This window comes from Vombatus ursinus, unplaced genomic scaffold (genome assembly GCF_900497805.2).
Source record: "Vombatus ursinus unplaced genomic scaffold, bare-nosed wombat genome assembly UNPS02014973.1, whole genome shotgun sequence".
NCBI lineage: Eukaryota > Metazoa > Chordata > Mammalia > Diprotodontia > Vombatidae > Vombatus > Vombatus ursinus.
In genome coordinates, this window is record NW_020954751.1 from 4,985,937 (window position 1) to 5,013,385 (window position 27,449).

General features: G+C 39.7%; 1 long non-coding RNA gene across 2 annotated transcripts in view; it reads left to right on the forward strand.

Moving 5' to 3' along the window:
* Nucleotides 1-27,449, forward strand: part of LOC114030624 — a 172,893-nt gene that overhangs the window by 92,847 nt on the left and 52,597 nt on the right. The gene's annotated exons all lie outside the window — the stretch shown is intronic.

Genomic DNA, 27,449 nt, shown 5'->3' on the forward strand with positions numbered 1-27,449 from the left:
GTGTGTGTGTGTGTGTGTGTGTGTGTGTGTGTGTGTGTGTGTGTGTGTGAGAGAGAGAGAGGGAGAAAGAGATTAAGGTTTGCAAAGCACTTTACATGTATTATCTTATTTGACCCTCCTGGTACCCCTCCTTCCACATTCTCCTATTGCTAGGGTCTTTTATAGGAAGACTGATTTACAGAGAAGTCTGAGAAAGTCCTCAGTGAACTCACAGCCTAGTTGGGAAGATAAGAAATAAATACATTGAGAAGTTAAGGAGCTTCTAATCTAGGAGATATCACCAGATAGTTCAGTTATGTTATGGGTTCCAAAGTAGGCTGGAGTAGGCTGAGAGGGCTTCATTGAGGAAGGAGGATTTTAAAAGAGCCTTGAAGAATGTGTAGGATTTGAAGGGGGTGGGGACCATGGCCTTCCTAGTGGAGAAAATATATATAGATAGGAATTTGTAAAGCTTGATTGAGAGAACTGTGATGAGGCCCAAATAGCTGGAGTAGAGAGTTCCTTTATAATAAAGTTGGAAGGTTGTTTGAGACCAGATTGCAGAAAATTTTAATGTCAACCTAGGGATCTTACAAATGATCTAGTAGTATAGCAAAGACATCATGCCATTTGATTTCAAGGATTAAACCAAATAAAATAAATAACAAATCATAGTTCCCCAAGTAAATGGAGTCTATGGCCCTTCAATAATAGTCAATAAACATTTATTGGGTGCCTATAATGTGCCAGACACTGTACAATTAAAAAAAAGACAGTCCTTGCCCTCAACCATCTTACAATCTAATGGGACAAGACAACACACAAAAAGAAGCTTTTAAAAGTGGGGGAAGGTCAGAAGGAGGAAGAGGAAGATAGTGGACATGTCAGAGAAATCCCAAAGCAAGTAGTGCAGCCAGGTGAGACATCTGTGTTGAGCCCCCCATGAAATGGAGGTTTTGGAGTACCCTTCATTGAAGGGAAGAGGGGAATTCTCGTACCAATATGCCAATTAAATAATCAATCTTGATTCTCTCTCTTTTAAAAAATTGAATTAGTTCTTCTCATTAGGGAACAACAGGGCTATCTGCTAAGGTCTTGAGATAACAGAGAAGACTTTACTGCCCCTTTAGAATTTACCTTCTTCAGGCACCTCACCTTGCTCCATTATAGGCCCATGAGTGTGGAACATTGCACATCAGGATTTTTTCCCCAGTGTATTAGTTTTATTGATTTTTTTTTCTTTTTTGAAAAAAATCTTTATTATGAGGAATGACCTTCAGGAAGAGGGGAGTAATTGAGAGGGAAATCTAGGTGAGGTAAAAACAAAAGATTTTTTTGTTAATATTTAAAATTTTTTATTTTCAGTTCCAAATTCTCTTCCTCCCTCCATTCCTTCCCCATGCATTGAGAAGGCAAGAAATTTGGTAACCATTTTACATATTAAGTCATATAAAACATACTTCCACATTAACCATGTTATAGAAAAAGAAAAATAAAATGAAAAAAATGCACTTCAATCTACATTTAGAATTCATCAGTTATTTCTTTGGAAGTAGATATCATTTTTCATCATGGATTCTTTGGAATAGGTGATTGCATTGATCAGAGTAGCTAAAGCTTTCACAGTTGATCATCATTATAATATTGCTGTTACGTGTACAGTGTTCTCCTAGTTCTGTTTTTGCCTTCTTTGTTTCATAATGCCTGACATGCAGTAGACACCTAATACATGTTTATTGACCAACTGATAATTGTTAACTTGGTGGCGAGGATTATCACAAAATAACCAATCCATCCCCCAGAATATGGGATACTAAAGAGGAGAAAATTGGGCACGCTCAGCATTCAGCTAAATGCTGTGAGATGTATGAAAATAATAGAGCATAATTTGTATAGCACCATGTGGCTATAAAGCCATTTCACATATATTATTTCATTTTATCAGAAAGCCATATTACACATTATTCCTTCCTTCAATGCTTCCTAGTGAAAGAGACAGAACTAACTTGGGGAGGGAAAACCATCTCATGAACAATGGAAGAAGGAATATAATCAAAAACTAATTTGTGTGACACAGATCCCAGTTCATCTTGAAAGGTGAAAGAAACCATCAAAAGTTGCAGTGATCAGAGGAAGCTTCATGAAAGACATGGGAATGGAGTTTGGCCTTGAAAAAAGAAAATAACATTGTGAGGAGAAAAAAAGCCAGATGGGAAATGAGAGGCTTTTTTTCTCAGGCTCTTGGTTGTCATCAGAGACTTCCTGAAGGCCACAGTTCTTAGAACTGTGGGAGAAGGTTGAGTTGTTAGGTCAAAGCCCAATCTATCTCAATCAGGAGAGAAGAACCTTGTATCTGTGGGCCACAGGGACCCAGAGAAATTGCATAACAAAGACTTATTGAGATCCCTGGAGGAGATAACCACCAAGACGGGTAGGGCCAGTTGTGCTTCTTGGCAGAAATTGGAAGGTTGTATACCACTAGAGAAAATTTGCCTTAGCATTGAAGCTGGCCCCAGGGGAGATGTGTCCATCATTTGCCTACTGCTGAAAAGGAGAGTGGCCGCCAAAATGTTGTGTTCATCATGGCACAGTTCACCTAAGGCCACTTAACATTTGGCTTGAACAGCCCTGGGGTAGGTCATGGAATTTATGTTGGAAGCGAACTTGGGGATCATGTAGTCAAACCCTCATAAAAAACAACCACCATGAATTGGTGCCTTTTAATTTTTACATCCTATTTCTAAATGTATTGTCCCTTACCCAGCAAGCCTTCCCCCTTGTCAGAAAGACTTCAAAAGAAAAAGGGGAAAAAAAAGATTTTGGTTTAGCAAAAGCAACCGGCACATTGCTTTTGTCTGGTAATGTGTGCAATGTCTTGAACCCACAGTTAGACATCTGTGCTGTCACGTTTTCCCGTCTCTTTTCTAGGACCAAGGTTGATAGTTATAATTACACGGGACTCAGTTTCTCTTTGGTTCTTTGGGTTTTTGTTAGAGTCGCTCTGTATATTGTTTTCTTCGTTTATTTCGCTCTGCCTAAGTTCATCTCCATCTTCCATGTTTCTCTGGATTCTCCATTTTCTTTGTTTCTCATAACACAATCATATTCCATTGCACTCATATACCATGGTTTGCTTAGCTCTTCCCCAGTTAATGTGCACCTATATACTTTCTAGTTTTTTGCAATCACAAAACATGCTTCAGGGAATATTTTAGTGTAAGTGGAACTTTGTTACAGCTTTAAACCTCCTTGGGGCATATGTTGAGTGGTGTCACCTCAGGAAGTGGACATTTTAGTTCCTTTAATAAAAAAATGTTTTCTGGAATGGTTAAGCCTGTTCACAGTTCCACAAACAGTGTATTTAGATCTTTGTTCTTTCTGTAGCCCCTCCAACATAGACTCTTTCCATCTTTTGTCATTTCAGCATTCTCATCTCAGGGAAGTGGAAACTGAAACCTGTAGAGGGAAAGGGACTTAGTGCCACACAGGTTAGTAAGTAGTAGAGCTGGGGATTTGAACCCAGGTTCTCTGACTCCAAAGTCATTGAATTTTTTAAGTCAGTCAGTTAATATTTATTAATTACCTACTAGGTTCCAGGCACTGTGCTAAGTGCTGGGAGTACATTATACTCAGCTGTCTCTCACAGTAAAGAATTCATGCATGGAGTGGGCATGGGGGCGGGGCATGAAAAAATGATTGAGCACGGCACCGAAGTACTCCCTTTGCAAGACCGTTAGGGAGATCTCATTAGAGTAGGAAGACTCCTACATTGGTTTCCGATGACGGACCAAGATTTGAGTCCTGGCTTTATTGGTGACCTTGGCCAAATTGCTTAGCACTGAGTTATTGTGAGTATTGGCAGTGTAGGTAAATGAAAGTTCTTTATAATCATAACATACCTGGTACGGGTGAGGTCTTGTTAATATAATTCCAGATCCTGTTGAGTCCCTTTACCTCTCAAGGCCGTCTTTCTAGATCATGTCACCATTTATTTCGAACAAATGGAATGAGTGAATGAGCATTTACGAACTCTTATTATATATGCTAAACAATGAGACACACCACACATACACAAAACTGAGATAGACTCACCTCAAAAGGAGCTCACATTCTAATTAGGGGAGACTGTACATAGGAGGGTTCTGCTGCCAGACATATAGAAAATGTACTCCAGAAGGATGAATGGTAAGGTCCGGGAGTATCCAGTGTATATCAGCAAATCAGATGACAGTGTCCATCAGGCAGTGGGGCAGAACAGATAGTGAAGCATTTCAATGGGGCAGTGGTTAGAGCACTGGACCTGGAGTCAAAAAGACATGAGTTCAAATCTAGCCTCAGACATTTATTAGCTGTGTGACCCTGGGCAAGTCACTTAACCTGTTTTCCTCAGTTTCCTCATCTGTAAAATGGGGGTGATGATGATAATGATAGCACCTGCTTCCCAGGGTTGTTGTGAGGATGAAATGATATAATAATTGTAAAAAGTGCTTAGCACAATGCCTGCCAGGTATAAAGTAGGCGCTTATACCCTTTCATTTTCCCCAAGATCGGGTGGACTTTAAGGAGCAGTAGCAGAGTAAATGGTAAATAAAGCTTTGGACTCCACCCTTTTACTGGAAGGATTTTAGTTGGTAAATTGTATTAACTTGTATAAATGAAATGGAACAGGGCCTGGCTTTTTGTTTCATTGATAGAAAGGGCTGCTTTTCAGTTTTTAGGTTTTAGCGAGTTCCCCAGGGGGCATCGAGGTTAAATGATTTACCCAGGGTCACACAGCCAGTTTGGAGTCAGAGGTAGGACGTGAACCCAGGTCTCCTTAACTCCAAGGCAGACACTACGGACTGTTTCATTCTGCCTTCCCCAAATAAAGTAACCAACTACATGAACTAGTAGTGTTTATGAACAGGTGAGGTTGTTGCAAAACCTTTATGACCTCAATTGAAAATAAACAGTGCCGCCCTTTAGTAATCTAAGAATATCACAAAATGTAAAAGACTGTTCTCTCTTAAACAGTTGCTGAGAAAGTAATAATTATATTTATATATGTGTATGTGGATAGATAGATAAATAGAGCAAGCAATAGAACCCTGGATCTGGTGTCTAGGAACCTGAGTTTGAACCCTGGTTTTGTTACTTATTACCCATGGATAGATTATTTTTGTTCTCTGGACTTCAGTTCCCTCATCTACAAAATAAAATGGAATTGGAAAAAAGAACTGGTTCTGTGTTCAAATCCTGCCTCAGATGCATACTACTTTTTTGTCTATGGGCAGGTCTTTTGACCTTCCTACGCCTCAGTTTCCTAGTGTATTAAATGAGGTGTTTGGTCTAGTTGACTCCCTTCCTGCCAAGGGGCCCCTTCCAAGTTATTTAGGCTTCTATGATTCCATTGATTTATTGTGGAAAAATTTCAGACTAACCAAAGAGAGGAAGGCTGACTCACTGTAGAGACAAAGAAATAGGTTGCTACTATTTTTCTGAACCCCCAATTTAAATACATGACTATCAAGAATCCATTCCTTTCTGAGAGCCGCCATTAAATGTCTGTATTTATCCTTTTGGACTCTACTGTCCCAGGAAATCTGAGATAAGTGAATCCCTATCAGCATAGTTTTCCTTCTCCTAGTGGTGATTCTGTTTTGGGGGCTAAGGTTTAGTTTGGGTTCTCCCCCTCCCCTACCTCTGACCTGCTGTGCAGGCTCTTTCCAGTGTAGACTCCTGGGATATTTGGGTGGTGGCCCTTTGTCATCCATGCATAAGATGTGGCAGGAAGAAGGCTTGAGAGAACCCTGGCCCTAGGAATGCTTAAGTTAATGAAGGGAACAGATTCCTGGAGGCTCCTGTGTTTGCCTTCCCCATCCCTTCTCACCCTTTTTTATCCTTGAATAAGTCTGAAGTCATTGAAGTCCAAAGGCAGTATAAAACTCAGTTCCACTAACATACAATTGGCCAGGAGAAAATAAAATCCAGTCTAGGTGAGTTTTCAAAAGCATTCCATTGGTGCATAATTTGCATTAGAGATAATCCATTTGTACTCTACCCACGCAATCTTGGGAGGTGGGGGATGGGCGGAGAAGCAGCCATCTTTGGATAACTTTGTAGACTATTTTTTTAAGAGTTGAGAGGGACCTTAGATACCATGTAGTGCAGGGGTTCTTAACCTGAAGTCTGTGGAGAGATTTCAGGGGGTCTCTGGACTTAGATGGGAAAGACAGTTGCATCTTTATTTTCACTAACCATTGGCTTGCTTGATAATCCTATGTATTTTTTGCTCACATTCCTATAGCTTGTTGTGACAAAGTTGGTAGTTGAATGCTGATTTCTAGAATCCTAGCTCAGTGTAGTTTCTGCTTACTGCCTTACCCTGTCTAAAAGCTCCATGAGGGCAAGGATTGTTTGTGGTTTTTTTGTCTTGTATCCCCATTTCAGTTTTATACAGTGGACATTTAATAACTGTCCAGTTGAACTGTCAGGGTTGGAGGTAGGGTAGGGATGCGGTTGAGCAATTCCGAATATCTTGTTGCTTTCTTCAATTTTTTTTTTTAATGTAGGAAGAGAAAACTAATCATTCTTAGCACTTTAATGAGTCATTAAGTCGAGTGAAACATAATAAAGGGAAAAGAGTTTCATTCACTGATACTGTCCCCAGAGCCTTCATGTTTCCACAGCTTCTAAAAATTGTGCGTCAGATGTCGGGATGTGGGAGCCCGAAGCTGGCAAGAGGCAGACAAAGGCCCCACTCCACTGTGATTTATGTCTGGAACTGGGATGGGGCTTCTAAGGGCCAGATGTGGAGGAGGACTCCCCTGGTTCTTCCCTCTAGGACTTGGTGTTACTTTGCTGAAGTTGAAATGAGTCCCATAGTGCTTTGTGGGGACTGTCTATGAGCCACTGTTTCCAATTTGCCATGGTGGGGATCTTCTGAACCGGATTGTTTCTTCAGCAAGTTTTCCCTCTTTTTAATTTTAGCCACATGAAAGGTGTTGGATAGCTCTTTTTCTAAGCCAATTATCCTGGGGTTGGATGTGTGGTTGTTAGACCCAGTTCCCCTCCCCCTGACCACCAACAGGCAGTGGTGCCCCACCCTTGAGAGGCTCTCTGGCAAGTGGGAGAGGGTCAGCCTGACCTGATTACTAGGAACTGAACTGACCCCCCCTGCAGGCTTATCTCTTGCAGACCGAAGAGCAGCTGCTGTGGTCTCTGAGTCACTCCTGCCTAAGCTTGGAGTTGGGACTGAGCAGGAGAAGGTTACATAAATGAATGAATTAATAATAGAAAAAGAAAAAAAAATTAAAGAAATAAATAAATAATAGATTTTTAATTCCCCCCCCCCCCCGGGAGAGAGAGAGAGAGAGAGAGAGAGAGAGAGAGAGAGAGAGAGAGAGAGTCAGTCCCAGTTACTTAGGTGATTGAATGGATGAATGAACTCTTAGTTGTCATCAGCTCATTCCAGTATTCTGAGAAAGCTCATGGCGTTTGTGCAGAAGGAAAGATTTCCGGTGGGAAAAGTAAGCTGGGTTCTTGAAACACTGAATCAAATCAGGATGAGAAAATGAATGATAGTAATAAGAAATTGTAAGCTCCTTGAAATCAGGTACTTTTTGTTGTTCTGTCTTACTATCCCTAACTCCTAGAAATTGAGCCTTTCGGCCAGCCAGTGTTATTAAACACCTACAACAGGCCAGGCCCTGTGCTCTGGGGATTCAAAGAAAGGCACAGTCTTAATGGAGGAGGCAATGTGCAAATACCTATGGTCTGCTAGCAAGATTTATGTAGGATACAGTGGAAATAAGCTACAGAGAAAGACATTATCATTAAGAGAGATTGGGAAAGGCCTTCTGCAGAAAGTAGGATTTTGAAGGGAGTGAAGGAAGCCAGGGAAATTTAAGAAGCAGAGATAAGCAGAGAGACATTTAGTTTTGGACTTGAAATCAGAAAGACCTGGGTTCAGATCCCACCTCAAGCACTTGCTAGCTGTGTGACCCCAGGAAAGTTAATGCTTTTTAGTCTCAGTTCCTCATCTGTTCAGTGAGGAGGCTGTACTAGATGGTGTGTCAGATTCCTTCTAGTTCAAAGTCTGTGGTCCTGTGATCTCGTCTGACTCCCTTACGTTACAACCGAAGAAACTGAGTCTCAGGAAGGTTAAGGGACTTAGCCACGGTCACAGAGGTAGGATGTAAACCCAGGTCTTCTCTTTTCAGTGTTTCAATGTACCACTCTGCTTCAATAAATATTTGTTGATCTGAATTTTAAATATGTAATTTATATTTATATAGTATTTAATAGTCAGAATTTCTGTACTATCTGATTGGCTCTTCATTACAATCCTGTGATGTACTATCCCTATTTTACAGATGAAGAAACTGAGGTTTACAAAGGTTAGGTGACTTGCCAAAGGTCAAATACCTTTGTTCCATGAATCTTGTCAAAAACTTCGGGACTAGCTTTTTTTAATTTTAGTTTTTTTTTTTTAAAAGGAGAAGGGCTGTGGGAAGGTCCAAGTGAGGTTTTCACATCTCAGTGGGCTTAGTGTTTAGCATGCACTGTGATTTATATTGTGCTAGGTAATTTCATTGCCTGTGGTCCATGACCAAAGTTACAGTTTCTACCCTTGTTACCTGTCCTCTGTTCCAGTGCTGTGGATTGAGCTTGAGCTAGATAGCTAACAGATGAGTGCGTTTGGTCCCAGGGTATGTGGGGGACTGAGTGGGAAGGCACAGATGGTTCAAGCTCATCACAGATTTTGAAAAATAAACCTGGACATGCTGAGAGTCTACCAATTTCAAGCATCTATGATTTTATTATTTCAAGGAGTCAAAGTTATGATGATACTGGTTTTTCTGCCAAAAGAATAGCAGTGATAGTTAAATATAAGGAATAACCCAAAAGGTAGAGGAAACCTCTTACAGGGTTTTTTCCAGTTCCTAACCACATAATAGGGACAAAGCTGCTTTGGAAATAAAAGAGTGTTATAGAGAGAGCCTTAACATTTGAAGATTAGAGAAGATGGGGTAGATTAAAAATAAGAAATTTAGGGATATCTACAGTTCTTGAATTATAAATTTGAAGGTTCCATGATTACTATGGAATAAATATAAATTCCTGCACTTAAGTTAAAAAAAATCAACTGAATAATTACAGGATGGAGGAGATGCAGCTAGATAGTCTTTTGTGCAAAGGACCTGGGGAACTTTGTGGATTGCAGGGTGAATAAATATGACATAGCAACCATAAAAGTTAATAAGTTTTAACTTTTAATAAATTTTATTAGCAAGTTAATAATCTTATAGTATGTTAATATAAATAAGTTCAAAATATGGGAGATGACTGACTTTGAATCAAATCGGAATGAGAAAATGAATAATAATAAGGAATTGTGTTTTCTTATCCCATGTAAATGTCTTGCCCTGCACTCCCTCCTCCCTGCATTGGGATGTAAAATCCTTGAGGGCAGGAACTTTTTTTTTTTTTTTTTTTTTGTGTGGGGAGAGAGGTTGCCTTTATATCCCATATGTGTATGTGTATATATGTATGCATTATGTATTCTACTTTGGGTGAATAGTATCTAGAGTGCTGTTAAGTTTTAAGTCCTGCCTTTTAGGAGAGGCATTGGTCTACTGAAGTGAATTGAGAAGAAGATAGGATGGTGAGGGGGCATGAATGGCAGTTTTGTGAGGATCAGTTAAAAGTTACTGAGAATGTTTTGCTTGGATAAGACATGACTTTCTGACTTGATTGTGGTCTTTAAGTATCGGAACTGTTATGTATAAAAAGGATTAGGTGCGTTCCACATAGTTCTAGAAAGAAGAACTAGGATCAGTAAGCAGAAGTTAAAGGAAGATAAGATTTTTGGTTTAATATAGAGAAAAAAGTTTCCTGACAATCAGACAATTAGCACTGAGCTGTAGGTAGTGAGTTCTCCATTGGTGTTGGTGGTGGGAGGTCAAATAGTGCATGAATGACCACACAGGCATGTCCTTGAAAGGATTTCATGCATTGGGCAAGAGGGCAGACTAGATGACTTCCAAGGTTTCTCATAGCTCTCAGATTCTATCATTTTAATAATATTTGCAAGTTTTGCCAGGAATATTTACCTAGGGGGACTAGCGCATATATAGTGTGAATTTGTAAACATCTTAATTGTTTCCTTTGAGGAAAGGTTGTAAGAGATAGAAAGTAGATAGAAAGATCAGATTAGCTGTGGAATCACAAAGACCTGGATTCAGATCCATTTAACATTCATTTAAAAACAAAAAATGAGTTCCAGATTCTCTCCCTCTATCCAGCGCCTCCCCCATCCATTGAAAAGTAAGCAATTTGATGTCACTTATACATGTGAAGTAATTCAGAACATATTTCCATATTAGTCATGCTGCCCAAAAAAGGCAAGAAAAATAAAGTAAAAATTATGCTTATATAATAAAATAAAAAATATGAAAATAATATTCTGTCTCTGGAGTTGTATGACATTTTCTGTCATGAGTCCTTTTGGAATTTCTTGGATTTTATTGATTAATGCTGTTGTGGTGCATATAATGTTCTCCTGTTTCTGTTCACTTCACTTTGCATTAGTTCATATATGTCTTCCTAGATTTTTCTGAAACTATGCTGCTTGTCATTTCTTACAGCACAGTAATATTCCGTCACAATCATATACCACAACTTATTCAGTCATTCCCCAGTTGATGGGCTTTCCCCAATTTCTAATTCTTTACTGCCTCAAAAAGAGCTGCTATAAATATTTTCATACAAATAGGTTCTTTTCCCTTTTCTTTGATCTCTTTGGGATACAGACCTAGTAGTGGTATTGTTAGGTCAAAGGATATGCATAGTTTTATAGCCCTTTGGGCATAGTTCCAGATTGTTCTCCAGAATGGTTGGATTGGTTCACAACTCTACCTTAGTGCATTAGTGTCCCAATTTTTCCACATTCCCTCCAACAGTTGTCATTTTCCTTTTCTATCACATTAGCCAATCTATAGGCAACTCTTTAAGACTGTTAGGTGTAAATTTTAGAGATGAAGAAATTGTGGACTAGAGAGATTAAATAAATTACTTTCCTGAGGTAGTAACTAGCCTGGTCAGCATTTGAACCTCAATTCTTCCTTTAATTCCAAAGACAATCAGTCTCTTTCCCTAGTTCTCTCACTGTCTCCCAAGTCAAGTTTTCTTTCCATTTCTGATGTTCTGGAAATCGAGTGTTATCCCACATGCCAGAAATCGAGATGGTATTCCTTAATCCTTCATCTCATAGGAGTTTAGTGCCCCTTGATGTTGAGCATGGAGCCAGAAAGGAAAAGACCAACCTTTCACATACTGGATTTCTGTTGGCACGATACATCAGAAAGGTACTGACCTTGAGTTCTGCCACTCTAGTATTGCACCCTTCAAAAAAAATCACTTAACCCATTTAAACCTCAGTTTTCCCATCTGTAAAATGTGGATAGTAGTACTTCTGATATCTATGTCACCGAGTTGTTTTGAGGATCTACATGCTCCTGGCTCCAGCCTTGATCATATCCTTTTACTTGTCTGTTGCTTGGGTGAATCGGTTCCCAAAGAGGAAACAAAATACGAAAGGAAGGAATAGATGGAAAAGACCCCTGTAAGTGGTGGTTACTTGGGCTTAGGAATCGGAGGAGAAGGGTTAAAACTTCCCATAGACTTATAGGACGTCTTCTTCCTCTGCCATCACTTTTTCTATCAAGGGATGCTGTATTTATTGGTGGGAAACTAGCTTTAAATTCTCTTAGATTTCCTTCTTCACTTAAAAAGGCAAGAAGGAAAATGCTTGATGCTGTACGCTATTAATACTTATGGAGCACTGCTTCTTAAAAATCATTTTTTAAAAATTATTAACTAGAAAAGCGACAAATGTAAACATTTCCATATACAAAGGGAAGAAAATATGGATTGCATATGAAACTGTGAGTCTGTTACATGCAACTTGTTTTCTAAAAACATACTAAATTTATCATGGTAGCACCAACATTGCCCTTTGTGCTCCGTTTAGGACTTGTGCACCTTTGTGCATTTGTAAATGTTTTATTGATGCTCTTTTCTTGTCACTGTTATTACCCTTTTCATACTCCTCAACTGTCCAGTCCTCCCTACTCCCACCCCATTTAGAAGCCCTCTCATATCAAAAGTACACTGGAGCAAAAGAAATTCATGTTGTTATGGTTGATTGAAAATTATGTGTCCATCTGCACCCGTGGGCCTTCTCCTCTTGACCAAGAAGTGGGGAGCCCTCAGTCTCCAGAAGTTGTGATTAGGCATTGCATTCATAGAAGTTTTTAAGTCTTTCAAAGTTGTTTTCCTTGACAATGTTGCAAAGTACTGATTATTTTTTCCAGGAGTCTTACTGCAAAGACTTGTGAAAATTATTGATGGAATGAAGCAGACATGACATCAGAAGCCAGATGAATCAAAACAGGCTGGAGGCAGAGATGTAGTTATGTATGCATATGTGCATTTGTTACTGATTTTGTATCCCAGCCACCTAGCCCAATGTTTTAGACATGGTAGACACATAATAAGTGTTTGGTTTTTTTTTTAACACTTTGATGGACAGCTTTGATGATATCACTGTTACTCAGAAACATTCAATGGCCCCCTGCTGTCAGTGGAATAAAGTCTGAACTCCTTAGGCTAGCATCCGTGGCCCTTCGTGGTCTTTCACTGTCTTTATTTTCCAAATTTATTTCTAATTTTTGCCCATCATGTACTCTGTGATGTACCCAAAATGAGCTACTTGTCTTTAAACAGTTTTTACACTTTCTCACTTCTGTAACTTTGTTCAAACTATTGTGTATGCCTGTAATGTCTTTTCCCTTTCTCCACATATTCTTTGAAAACTAAATTTTAATGCTAATTCACCCAGGAAGACTTTTCTTAATCCCCCTTAATCAAAAGGACCTGGATTCAAATGTTAGCTATGCCCACTTATTACTGGACTCAGCACTTGATTTTTCTGGACCTCTGGTCCCTCATCTATAAAATGAAGGAATTGGATTAGAAGATACCTAAGGGTTTCTTCCAGCTGTAGAGACTTTCTAAATCTTGATCCAGGTAAATCCTTCCTCGTATGAACTCTTACTTCATATTGTACCTTGTTTGCATCCACCTTCTACATGTACCACAGCCTTTTTTGTATTACAGTTATGTGTGTACATGGCTTATCTCTCCTACTAGATTGCAAACTCAGTGAGGGCAGGGGCCTCATTTTCTTCATCTTTGTATCTTCCCTGTGCACCTAGCAAAATGCCTTACGTTTACTTACGTGGGTGTTGAATCAGTGTGTGTGAATTTGATGGGATCTGAGTCTCACGCAGGTGAAATTATGGAGCTGCACTTACAGGGACCTGAGCCAGGATGTGGGCTGTAGGTCCCTTGGCTTCTGGAAGTCCTCTTCAGAGCAGATCCGTTACCTTATTTGCTCCTTATGACAGCCCTGTGACCTCTGATGAAATTGGCAGGGATGCCTCACAGTTGTTTACAAGGACCTGGCACTCAACTGCCATCTCCCAGGCTGTCAGTAACTGCCCTGGTCTCCCCTTTCCCAGATTGCAACAGCCGTGTCAAAAACAACCACCCAAGAATGCCATAAGTCTTTAGCAATCAGACCAATGTAGCACATGCCGGTCATGTATGTGTGGCCTTCAGACTCCTGTAGGATGAAGTAAATAGTATTTTTTTTCCAGCTGTTTCCTGCTCAGACAGGTACGTTGCTGGTAAATGGGGTGCCTGAGTCCTCCATTTTCCTTCTGGATATGTTTACCATCAAAAGCGCCTCCAGGGATGTTTTCAGGCCTGCAGGCCTGGTTTTTGGTGATGCTTAGATATTAATAACAAGGTTTCTACATGTCTCTAAAACATTAAAAAATGCTTAAAACAAATAACTCTTGGTCCACAGTTCTAGATGAAAAGAGGAGTCTCAAAGCTCTTTCTGCCTATAGTTGACTAGGAGAGCACATAAGTTTCAGGAAGGTTAACACCAAGTTGCTATGTTTACAGTAGGAGACCTTGTCTTCCAGCCCTTCAGGAAGTTATAACCCTGCGCTATTCACTTGGGGAGGGGGTGCAATAAGACAGGAAGTTATAACCCTGCTGTATTGACTTGTGGCTAATTGTAAGGAGCTGAGGAAAAAGCCAGAAAACACATTTTTGCATGTCCTGTACCCCCTCCTCCTAGGGGAAAAAAAAAGTATCATGATTATGAATGAATCATTATGGGATGTGATTTGAATAATGTGACCTAGAAATTTTAATTTTTTTCCCCATTTATCATAGCTTACTTAGTCTTCTCAGGATCCAGACTCCCTAACTCAAGGCTCTAGAACTTAAGGTTAAAAGTATTTTTGATTTACATTTTTTTTTTAAAACCATGACTTTATGTGGTGTGTGGGTTGGGGGTTGAGAGAAAAGGTAGAAGAAACTAATCTTTGCTATGAACAATCTCTCCATTATTAAGTTCCCCTTAAAATAAAATTAAAAAAAAAAGGGCCCAACACACAACCCCAAACCTTACAAGGGTTTTATTCATTCAGCTCGATTTGTCCATATTTCAGTAAGAATTGAGTTTCTCTGTCTTCTCTGATTCAGGAAGAAATTCCATTCTGGCTATACTCTTATGATACTTTTTGTGATGCTCTTTTGCATCACTTCATAAATGGCCTTTTTTTTTGGCATTTGGCAGTTTTATGGCACATACGTGGAGGCAACATTTTTGGGATTGGACAGGCTTATTAGAATCTGAACCCTCGTGGACATGGTAGCTTTGCAGGCGTTTTATGTTTTTAAACCTGATTACTTTGTGATTGGGATTGTTTGGTTTTTCCTCTTATCCATTATTACTCAGGTTTGTTATGTTCATCCATTGTTAAGTAATCATGGATTCAACTGATCTTAGATTTTTAAGTGACTTCCTGTCAAAGAGAGTTTTGCATTAGCTTCCCATCAGATGCTTATTGAAGAATCTATCCTGGAGAAACTGGCAATAAGGTGGAGGGGGAAAGAGTTGCAGTCAGGAGGGAGACCTACAAGGTAAACTCTGCCCCATGAGCAGTATCTTGTTGGGTGGGTTAGAAGGTTGGTTTGGATTAGGGGGTGGGGTGGTGTCTTAATCTGGGGTCTATAAATCTGGTTTAAAAAATTTTTTTTTGATAATTCTATTGCAGCATAATTAGTTTCTTTTGTAATCTCATGTAGTTTGTTTAATGCATTTAAAAACATTCTGAGAAGGGATCCCTAGGCTTTAACAAAAGAAGATAATATTTGTGAAGTGCTTAGCATTGTACCAGGCACATAGTAAGTGCCACATAAATGTTAGCTATTATTATCATTGTTATTGTTATTGTTTTTATTATCTTTCTCTAGACTTCCGAAGGGATTCATGACACAAATCAAGTTAAAATGCCTGTAGGGCAGGTGCTCTCTTCCCTCCAGTTCAGAGAATTACATGAGGTTTAACTGCAGAATTTAAAGATGATATTATTAATTGGGAAACAATTAGAGAAATTGTACACGAATGTAATGGAAAATTACTGTGTTGTGAGGAATATGAAAAAATTCAGACACATGGGAAAACTATTCAGGGGGAAGTTTAAAGAAAAAACAACAGGAAAACAATACACATAATGACTATGGCTACATGAATGGAAGGAACACAAATAGAATAATATGAAATTTCAATGACCAAACTTGTCTTCCCCTAAAAGAGATAAGAAAATGTGCTGCCTTCCTTCTGTTGCAAAGGTAGGGGGATTATGGGTGTGGAACTATTGTAGATACTGTCAGACTCAGTTGGTTTCTTATTTTTGTTAACTGCTTCTCCCTGCCCCCTTAAAAAAATTTTGTCACAAGGTTTGCCTCTTAGGTGAGACAGGGAGGGAAGGTAGTGGTGGAGAGGGATATGACACATTCACAGTTCCAAAAGAGATGATTATACTTCTCATCCATACTGCTAAGCATTCAACAGATAGACATAGAATGTCTCCTTTGTGTTCAGTATATTAAAATGATAAAGTGAATACAATAGAAATAATGTATAATCCCTGGCCTTAAAAAAGCCTTATGGTCTTTTGGGGGGAGGTGAGACTAAGATTCCTGAAACAATATAAGGCATTATATAATGCAAGAGCGAAATCATGCGGGACAGATGATAAATGCCATAGGAGTTCAGATAATGTGAAAGCCAAGTAATCAGGGAGGATTCTTGGAAGAGGCAGGGCTTGAATTGGGCCTCCAAGGATGAGTCAGATTAGAACAGGTGGAAGAGAACATTCATTTGAGAAGTGAGGATAGGAAGAGGAAAGAATGAACAAGGTGGTTTTAGGGGACAGTAAGGTGAATTCATTGAGATCATAGATTTAGAGCCTTTAGGAAACTTCCAGTCATCTAGCCTTCATTTTACCTAATTTCTTTTAATAAATAAGTTTCATTGATGCGTTTTTGTTTTTACATTAGTCATGCTTAGATATACCCTGGACCACTATTTCCATCACTAAACAAACCCACCTTTGTAACAATGGAAAACAGTTAAACAGCCTCAGCCAAGTCACCTTCTCCATAAGCCCAACATTCTTTGTTTCCCACCCCACTGCCTTTAAAAGAAGAGCATTATATCCTGATCTCTTCATGTAGCCTCTGAGACCGAGGCTGGTCATTGCAATTATTCAGCATTTGACTTCATTTTAGTGTTGTCTTTTTTTTTTTTTTAATCATATTCATAGTGGATATTGTTTTCTTCATTCTGGTTATTTGATTCTGCATCAGTTCATACAGAAGCAGAATAGTTCCCCATCTGGCTGCATCCCAAAACTAAGGAGTCTGGATCTACTCAATCTGATTGGGGCCTATGACAGCATTAACCAGAACAATGCTTTTCTGAATTCTTTATATTCATTGATTCTTATGACATGATACCATTTGATGACATTCACATACCACAGTTTATCCATCATTGCATGAATGGGCACCCATTTAATCTAGATGTTGAAAATACAATTAATAAAAAGAAAAGACAGTACCTGACCTCAAGGAACTTACAGTCTAATGGAGAAAGATAACACCAAAGGAACACACAAAAGGAAGCAGGAAAAGGGGGAGGGACATCAGGGGGCATCTGGCTTGGAGGCATCTTGTTCTGGCAGTTGAAACCTGCAGTTTCGGGGCACTGCCCTCTATAAAGGAAAGCATTGAAAAGAATTTGGTACTCCACCCTCCAGTCAGAAGGGAGAGGAGGCAGAGGGACATTGAGTCAAGCAAAATTTTAGTTAGCTGACAGTGATGAGATTAGAAGTGATCGATTTATTCTGGGAGGGGCATCTTCTTCCTTGGAATTAAAACCAGGTAGAGCTTCAGATGCTAAGTGGAATTGTATAAATTAAAGCTATTATTGTTATGAGTTGCCAGAATTAAAAAGTTTATCACTTCAGAACCAACCTTCTGACTTATGAGCCTCTTGAAATTTAGCTAGGCTAGTTGGAACCAGAAAGATCTGACTTCAAACTGTATTAATCCTATTATCTGTGCAAGTCATTTAACCTTCCTGGGCCTTGGTTTCCCTCATCTGTAAAATGAGGGGGTTGGATTTAATGACCTCCCAGGTCCCTTCCAGTTTTAGATCTATCATCTTATAGCCCCGTGCTCCTCAAAGGACAGATCTCTATTCCATGCTGAAAGCATATTCATAATCTCCCCTTCCTTGGTTTTGCCAACACTCTACTTCTGAAGAATATTCACCCTTTTTCAATTGTTGCCTATTCGTAAACGTCTGGACTTAAGTCTCATTCTCCTCATTGAAATTTTCCCTGATAGTTCAGTCTTCCTTCTCTGCTGTCTCCTTCCTTGTCTTCTTCATCCTCCCTCTCCTCTTCTCCCTTCTTTCCCTTTATTTCTCCCTTCTCTCCCCTCTTTTGTCTCTTCTTTGCTCCCTGCCTTCCTCCCCTCCCTCTACCCTTCCCTTACTGTCTTTCCCTCCCTTTCCCTCTCCCTTTCTTCCGCCACTGAACTTTTAAGTGTCAGGAAGAAAGGAGGTTGACAACCACATGGATGAATTTTGATGGAAGTAATGAATTAATACTAGTTTAATGAGAAAGTGAAATATTTTGACTCTGATTATAAAGTTTAAGGAATAAAGCATTGGTTATAGAAATTGTAAGGAAGATGCCACATAATGAAGAAACTTTTAAAATCCCATCTTTACCTGCAATATATCAGACTTCTGTAGACGAGAGGGTCAGAAAAAGCTCTAGAATTCACAGAACTATATTGACTGTTAGCACTTTGGGGAACCTAGTCCCGTGTGACAGCGTGGAGAGTTATAGACTTGAAGTTAAGATCTGTGTTCAAATCCTTCCTCATACCCTTCCTAATTGTGTGGCCCTGGGCCTCCATTTCCTCATCTGTAAAATGGATGTAATTCTACCTCACATGGTTGTTGTGAGGATTAAATAAAATAATGCATATAGAGCTCTTTCCAAACCTTGAAGTGCTTTATAAATTCAGCTATTGTTATTTGTACATGACAAAATAGAAAAATGATTGGTCTCAGGACATGCAACCGATCAGTGCTGGATCTAGGTATCCAGTCCTGGTTAGTCGATTTTCTGCTTATGCTGCAGCCTCATTGACCCCCATACTACTCTTCCCTGAGAAACAGACATTTGAATAAAACTAAGTAGCTTCTAAGCTTATGTAATAAGGGCTAGCCTTGCCTTACCCTTGCTGGTGAGGTCAGCCACATTGGGATCCTCTGGATGTCTTCATGAGGTGACTTTTTCCTTTTGTTTACAGTCTCTGTTGAGTTTCTTTATAGATGACTTGTTTTTTTTTCATTTGCTTACAGTCTTTTTTCTTTGTTCTGGTTAATGCTGTCATAGGCCCCAATCAGATTGAATAGATGCAGACTCCTTAGTTTTGGGATGCAGCCAGATGGGGAACTATTCTGCTTTTATAAATATGCCAGGAAATTGTCATGATGGAGTGCTGCTAGGTGTAATTCTTTAGCATTTTAAAATTCTCATTTTGTCCCCCCCCCCCCCCCCCCCTTCTCTTGCACACACCTCTCTCAATATTGAATAGTCTTGGAATTCCTCATACTACCTTCTCCTATGCCCAAATAATAGGTGTAGTCTAACTAAAGAATATTTCATTGGCCTCTGCATCATGAATTCTAGATTCAGCTCTGCCCTTAACTTGCTCTATGACCTGGGGTCAGCTTACTTCTGGGCCTCAAGATCATCCTTTCCTAGATTATGTTCCTTGTTTTTTGTGATGGTGGATCTGTGAGAAATGTCAGATAATTGAATTGTTCCTCCCACTCCCCCAAGTATGCAATTTTGTATATTTCAAAATACTTAGACATCATCTTTTTAGTATGAAAATAGGCTTGATTTTCTCTGGCTCCCAAGTTCCCCTTACCCTTCTGTTTAATAGTAGCTTACATTTACAGAGTGTTTTACATAGATTGCCTCATTTACCACAGCCCTGTTAGATGGGAATTAGTATCCCTATTTTACAGATGAGGAAACTGAGGGTTAAGTAGAGGTATTAAGTGACTTAAGTCATTAGACTGAGGGCAGAGAGAGCAAGAACTTTTTTGTTTGTTTTGTCTTTCTTTTGTAACCTCTGTATGTAGCAATCTGTCTGGCACATAGTAATTCCTTAATAAATGATAGTTGACTGACTGACGTGTCCAATATGAATGCAGGAGACAACCTCCAGACTCATTTCTCTCCTGATTTGAAATTCAGAACTCTCTATTTTCAGTCTGCTCTATTCCACATACCCCGACATTGAGGCCTAGCATTTATTTCAATCCCAGAAAGGTTTACTTGGCCAAATTAGTTTTGAATATGCTGGATTAGATGACCCCTGAGGTTTTGCAGCATTGCAGAGTTGGAAAGGACCTCAGAGGTCATTTAATGCAAGCAGTACACAGTGGGGGAGGGGAGGTCCCCCGAATTCTATTTATAACATCCCTGAAAAATGATCATCCAACTTTTGCTTGAAAACTTCCATTGAGAGGGAACCGCTTACTACCTCCCAAGTAGCCCATTCCCACTTTTGATAGCTCTAATATGTGGGAAACTTTTTATTAGGCCTGAATTGGTTTTTTTGAAACTTAAGCAGGATAAGTCAAAATTCCCTCCTCAACATAGAAGTCCTTCAAGTAGTTAATATAGCTGTCATGTCCTTACCAATTCTTTTCTTCCCCGGGCTAAACATACCTACTTATTCCTATAATATGGATTCAAGGTCCTTCAGCATCGTGGTTGGCCAAACTTTTGAGCTCATGAATGTCCTTCCTAAAAAAACAGTACTTCAATTGTAGTCTATTCAGGGTAGAGTAGAGTGATACTCTGTGTGTGTGTGTGTGTGTGTGTGTGTGTGTGTGTGTGTGTGTGTGTGTGTGTGTGTGAGAGAGAGAGAGAGTGAGAGAGGGAGATGCACATACTTTGATGTAACTAGTAGTCAGTCAGAGCATATGTGACCTTACTGTTTCAGGCAGAGGGGAGAAGACAGAGGCCCTTGGGGGTCCTTTTTGGCAGCTCAGCAAAAGGGTATGTATTTGCATGCCAACCTCTGGCACGTGCCCTCCTCCCTCTGTAACTTTTAATCAGATAATAAAACCCTACAGTCTAGAAGTCCTTATACATATAGCCTGAATCTCTCTCCTGCTGTTCCCATTTCCTCTGTTCTATCTTAAGTGGAAATGGAAAACATCTGGCTGCTGTATTTGTCCTTATGTACTTGAAAGACTGTATTAAGTCATCTGTCAGTCTTTTCTTCTCTTAGCCTCCTTTGACCTTTCCTCACAGGTCTCATTTTCCAGCTCTTTAATCATTTTCATTGCTCCCCTCTGGACCGTCTCCAGTTTGTTCAAATGCCTCTTAAAATGCAGAGCCTACAACTTAATGAAGAGCCTCAGTGACATTTCAGCAGCTTCTCTACCTCCTATCTCTCTCCCTGTTAGTACAACCTGTGCATATGCCACCAGATTCATCTTTTTAAAACCTCACTTTAATTGCATTTCTCCTCTACTCAAAAATAATCAGTGGCTCCCCCGTGTCACCTTATGTTTGGCTTATTCCTGTACATGCTGTTCCACTCATTCAAAATTCAGCAAACATTAAGCATCTTTTATGTGCAGGTTAATGTGGTTATGAATACCAAAAAAAAAAAAGAAATTTTGGAAGAGGTTGCTTTGCTTGATCCTAGAGGGAAGAATTACTAGCACTACTGGAAATTGCATTCAGCTTGATGTAAGAACGAAAAAAAAAATCCTAATTAAAGCTATCCAACTTTGGAATGGACTGCCTAGAAAGATAGAAACTTTCTTCCCACTTTGCTCCATCCTCTCCTCCAAGGTCTTCAGGCAAAGGTAGATTGGATGACCACTAGATTGGGGATGCTGAAAAATAGATTCTTATCCAGATATGAATTGGACTAGATGTCTTCTGAAGTCCCATGCAACCTTGAGATTCAGCCTGATTCTGTGAACAGACTGTCTTTGTTCTCAAGAAACTTTTAATTCAATTCAATTTAATAAACACTTACTAAGAGGTTTTTTTGTTTGTTTGTTTTTCAGAGAACGCTGTGATAGGCAGGATATAAAGTTTGTGTCTTGTATATACCTAGTCTTTGGCATATTGTCTTTCCCATTTCAGTATGAACTCTTTGAAGGCAAGGATTGATTTTTGCCTTTGTATCTTCATACTTAGCACAGTACCTGATGCTTTTTGATTGATTATTTAGATAAGACAAGCTGTTTGCTTCCTTGAAGCTTACAGTCTGAGGAAATATGATAGGTACACTATAAGTATATACATATATTTACATATATACACATATAGATTACATATAATTCCCTCCTCTCTCTACCTGTCCAGATCCAACCTGTGCTTCCAGCCCATTTTATATCCCATGTTTTCATAGGATGCTGCTGATAATAATGTTAGTAGCTAACATTTATATGGTGTTTTTAAGGTTTGCAAAGCAATCTACATGTTATCTCATTTGATCCGAAAAACCCTGTGAAGTAGGTGCTATTATTGATCCCTGTTTTACGGATGGGAAAACTTGAGAGGTTAAGTGAATTGTTCAGGGCCACTCACCTCCTAAGTATCTGAGGCACAGTTGAAACTCTGGTCTCCAAGCCCAGCACTCTGTTCTCTGTACCCCCTTGTGAACTCCCTCCCATTTCATATTTAGCAGTACTACCTTGTTATATTTTTATATGTTGTCATATTTTTTGTCTTATTGTCATTCATGTATCTGATTTGTTTCTCCAGTTTGATTGGTTATATGCTTCTTGAGGGCAGGGACCAAGTCATTTTCATGGCAGTGTTCTTTCCAAGATTGCCTTGATCTCAGTGAAGCTGACCCAGCATTGTTAGTTAGCTTGAGTTGTATGTACACTTCATCTCCTCAACTAGAATATGAAACTGCTTTTCTTAGGCATGGGCATTCTTACACATTGTTGTCTACCTTGCCATAGGACCCTCTACCTTGCGTATATAGTGTGTGTTTATGATAGGCCTTTTTCTTAAAGTACAGATGCATTCTACTGGCCAGAAAGTGCCTGTATCTTTCTATACCAATTACATTTCAGGAAGGGGAGGAAAAGAATCCTCAGATACATATTCTCTGGTTTTCTCTACTCTCCTAGGAATCATGGAAGGGTCCTCAGCACTCATTTAGTCCAACTTCAGCCTGGGACATGACTCCTCTCTCCATAATACCCTCACATAGTAGCCCCTTGAATGCCTTCAACAAAGGAGAAATTTGCCTGTTCTACAGCACCCACTATTCCAGCAAGTTCCTCATTGTATTGAGCTGGGATTTGCCTCCTTACTTAGTTCTAACCTCAAGGGTCAAGCAGAAATAAGTCTGTTCTTGGATTTTTTGAAGTAAGTTGCATGTTGTATGTAACCCCTCTGCATTTGATAAGCTTCTGAGAAACTATATAAAATGAATCCAATTTCAATGAGGCATGGAAATGGAGCTACTGCTTTTGAGTGAGTTGGTAGGGACCTCAACAATCCTATACTAATCCAGTTTTTTGCCACATTGTCTCTTCTGCAACCAAGTCTTTCTCTTTTCTACGGGACAGCCCTTCAGAAATTTGAAGACCACTCTCATGCCCCTCTTCCCCCATACTCTCCACTAGCATCCTTTTGAGGCTAAACTATCCCCAGTTCATTCTGTTCAACCTTCTATCTAGTTTCCAGGCCTCTAAACTCCTACTTTTTCAATCCATCTTTGCTACCACTGCCAAAACATTTTTCTTAGTGAACAGATTGGATCATGTCATTTCCCTGTTTTAAAATATAAATTCCTTATTTTGGCATACAAGGTCTTCAGTTATCTTGGCTTCAACCTACATTCAACTCAATGTATATTTATTAAGCACATGCTGTGTATGAGGCACTATAGGTGAAGGGCATACAAAGGCAAAATAAAACCATGCTTGCCCTCAAGAGCTTAAATTTTTAACATTCCAGATTTCCCATTATTTCCCTTCACGTACTTGATGCATTAACCAAGTATGCTACTAGCTGTTGTTTGATTTCCTGCCTTATCCTTCCTCTATGTCCAACATCCCCCATAGCTAAAATGAGTTCTCCTTACTGATCTCTGTTGTCTTCCTTCTTCAAACCTTAGGTAGTACCTTCTCCATAAAGTCATCCCTGATCCCTCCCTCTAGGAATTTCTCAAGCTACTATTGAACTTCTTTAATGCCCTTAATCCTAATGCCCAACTCATCAATTGTTACTTATATTTATAACTCGGGAATATAGGGTCATGAATTTAGAGTCTAAAGGGTCTTTAGATGCTATCTGGCTCAACTCCATCATTTTACAAATGAGGATACTGAGACTCTAAGAGGAAAAGTGACTTTCGCAAGATTGGGCTGGTAGTAAGAGGTAGGAACCAAGATTTAGACTAGATCCTCTGGTTTCATATCCATCAGCCATCAGTCTTTCTACTGCACTATAATTCTACCCCAGATAAACTGTCATTTTTCACCTTTGTGTCCCTAGTGCTTAACAAGGGGCCTTAGGAGAGGCATCTTTATTGAATAAAATTGAATTAAGTTCCCGCTCAATGTAATACATGGACCTTTGCCTTTCAAGGCTAAGATTCTATGATTCTTTGAATAGACCATTTTAGATGGAGCATTGGGTTTGTGATAATGATGATACCGTCCATCTGTAGAGTACTCTGCAATTTCTGAAGTGCCTTTACACATCTCATTTGTATAGGAAGACAATAGTGGGAAATGAGACTGGAAAGGTAAGATTTTGGCCAGACTATAGAAAACCTGTTTGGACAGGAAACATAGGGAATAGGGAACCTTGAAGGTTGATAAACTGAGCAATAGCATGATGTATAAGAAAAGCACTGGGATTCCCAAGCTTCTGAACCCCCCTGGAGTCTAGAATCTCTGATCTTACAGTATTATAAGACTTACTATGTACTCTAAGACTTTGGACAAGTTAATTCCCCTCTCTAAATCACAGTTTATCCATATGGCAAATGAGGGGTATAGACTAGATGACTTCAAAGGTCCCCTTCTAGTTGTGATATCCTGGGATTCTAGTTTTCTCAGTTTTAAGATGATAGGGGTTAGATTAGAAGATGTCTGTAGAGTCCCACCCAGGTCTAAAATTTTCTATTTGGGGGCAGAATTTTTGGGCTTTTAAGTGTAGAGATTTTCCAAATTACATTCTAAGACTTTGGGGGATGTGTTTACCAAGGGAAGATATGAAATTACCTGCTCAGTATCTTAGATAGAAAATAATAGACCCTGATCAAGGTGATTTGTGTGTTGCCTAGCAGAGGGAGAAATTGAACTTGAGGTTGCTCTAGCTATTGGATTCTACATTTCCTGGTTCTGGGGTTTGGTTTTTTTTTGTTTGTTTTTGTTTTGTTGTTGTTGTTGTTGTTATTAATGAGACAGGAGGTAGAGAGGAGAGTCAGGGAGGAGGGAGGGAAGCAGACAGAAGGGGCAGCTCTTTTCCCTTGTGATGTTTGTGGTTTAAAACCCCCATTTCCTGAAGAGTAATAGGAAGCTGGCGTAGGAGATCAGCTGTGGTTTGGAGGGCTCATTGCTCATAGGTTCGTGCAGTCGGGCTTCTGGTTAGAGGCTGTCTTCTGGCATAGCTATGTTCCAGACACTGTTTCAAGTTGAAAATCAACAGTCCATGCGGTGGGCCCAGAGTGGAATTCTCATTCTATCCGGTTACTCAGCGTTCTGTAGCAGATGGTCTTTCTGCTCCATGAGGATTTTCTGTAGAGTGAGGCATGTGTTTCCGACAGCTGATCTGTCCCTGGAGAGCCAAGAAAATGAAACCATTTTAAAAGCAATGCTGGCGTCTCTCCTTTCCCTGCAACTGAGATTATGGAAAAGGCATCTTTTATAATAAGCAGCTTTGCTTGGCCTGTAGGAGATGAGAGGCTGTATGCAGAGTGGGTAATTTTGGTTTTCCTGATGAAAGGCATTGTCATTATTTCCAACCTCATGCACACTTCAGCATTCCCTTTAATCTCCTGTATCAAAATGTTGCTCTGATTTTGCATGCAAGCATGTGAGTACAATATCTAATAAATTGTATTTGTTCCTGGTATTAAAGGATGCGAAAGCTGGTGGTAATGTCAAAGTCAGGTTGCCTATGTGGTATGTAAAGAAGGGGCAGAAGTGCCAATGCAGCATCCATTTGATGAATGCCTGGCAGAGACAACTTTTAGCAGCCATTGGGTACCCCAGATGGTTTTTATTAGAGAGGGGAATGCCACGGGGACATGGAGGAAAGATCGTTGGACTTAGAAGTCAGAACACCTGGGCTTTGACACTTACTAGCTATATAGACTTCTAACTTCTCTGAGACTCAGTTTTACCACCCATAAATAAGGGCAATGAGATTTTCACTGCCTAATTTACATGAATTTTGTTACAAAGATGTTGTGAGTGGAAGTCATGATACAGTGGCTAGAGTCAGGAAGAACTGGGTTTGAGTTTCACCTCTTGACAGTAACAAGCTGTGTGACCATAGGCAAGTCATTTAACTTCTGTGCTTACCTTCTCACCTGTAAAATGAGCTTAATGATGGGATACTTCACAGAGTTGCTATGGAAACCAAATGAGATGATTTTATGTAAAGTGTTTTGGAAATTTTAAAGTGCTCTATAAACTTTTTTTAAGCCTCTAAAAAGCTGTGTCAAGTAGATGTGAGCTGCTGTTACTGTTTTAACATCAGGACCAAATACATAGATGTATTCATTGAAAGAGACCACTAGTTTTAGAATCAGAAGACCTGGGTTTGAATCTCTGTTTCCTACCACCCCCAAACGTGGATGATTCTTACTTGTCCCTTCAGACCTCTTCTATCTCTCCTCCCTTTCACAGCCAAATTCCTGTCTACATTCTTTCTCCATTCTCTCTGCTCTTACTCATCTGCTAGCCCCCCTGCATTGTCTTCTGACCTCATCTCTTAACTGAAAGTGATTTCTCCAAAGTTACCAGTGATCTCTAAATGGGCAAATCTGATGACCTTTTCTTAGGTTTCATCACTTCTAACCTTTCTGCTTCTTTTGACTCTGCTGCCCACCCTCCAGCCCACGCTGCCCCCTCCCCCTCCCTGAGGTTTTGTGACCTAGTTGGCTTCTGGTTCTCGTGCCTGCCTCCTTCTGCTTCTCATTTTTCCTTGCTGGCTCTCCATCCTTTACGTCCAGATGCCTAACTGAGGATACACCCCTAGGCCATTTCCCCCTTTCTATGCTATCTCTTTTGTTGACCTCTTCAGGTCCCATGGGCTTGATTATCATCTCTATGCAAATGATTCTAACTGATGGCCTGATCCTGATCCTGTACTCGGCTCCAGACTAATCTCGGAGGAGGAGACCGGGCAAGACTAGAAGAGATTAGAATGTTAGCATTGGAAAGGACTTCAGAAAGTTAAGTGTTTCTTTTGAAATTATATTATTTTTAAAGCCAGAGAGGAGGGAGGCTTCTTCCAGCATGTGGAAGGCATTCAGGTAATAGTGCCATTTCCTTTTCCAAATTCCAATCGTCTGGGAAGTTATTTACTTAGATACCTTGTGTCAGTTTGCGTGGATTCCTGTAAAGTGGTCCTAGGAGAGTAATCATTTTTCTTCCTTCTTTTCTTTTGTTAAATTGCTTATGTAAATTGCTATATAAGTGGTCATAAGACAGAGTCAGTACTGTGAATCCTTCCAGCTTATAGTCTTAGGAACCCCCTCTAGACATGATTCTCTTCAAGGCAAATTTTGTAAATGGAAAGGTGAGATGATAACTGTCTTCAGAGACTGAGGAGAATAGAATATAAAAGGAGGAATCATTGGGATCACAGATTTAGAGCTGGATGAGATGCTGCAGATCAGGAATTCTTAACCGTGTGTGTGTGTGTGTGTGTGTGTGTGTGTGTGTGTGTGTGTGTGTG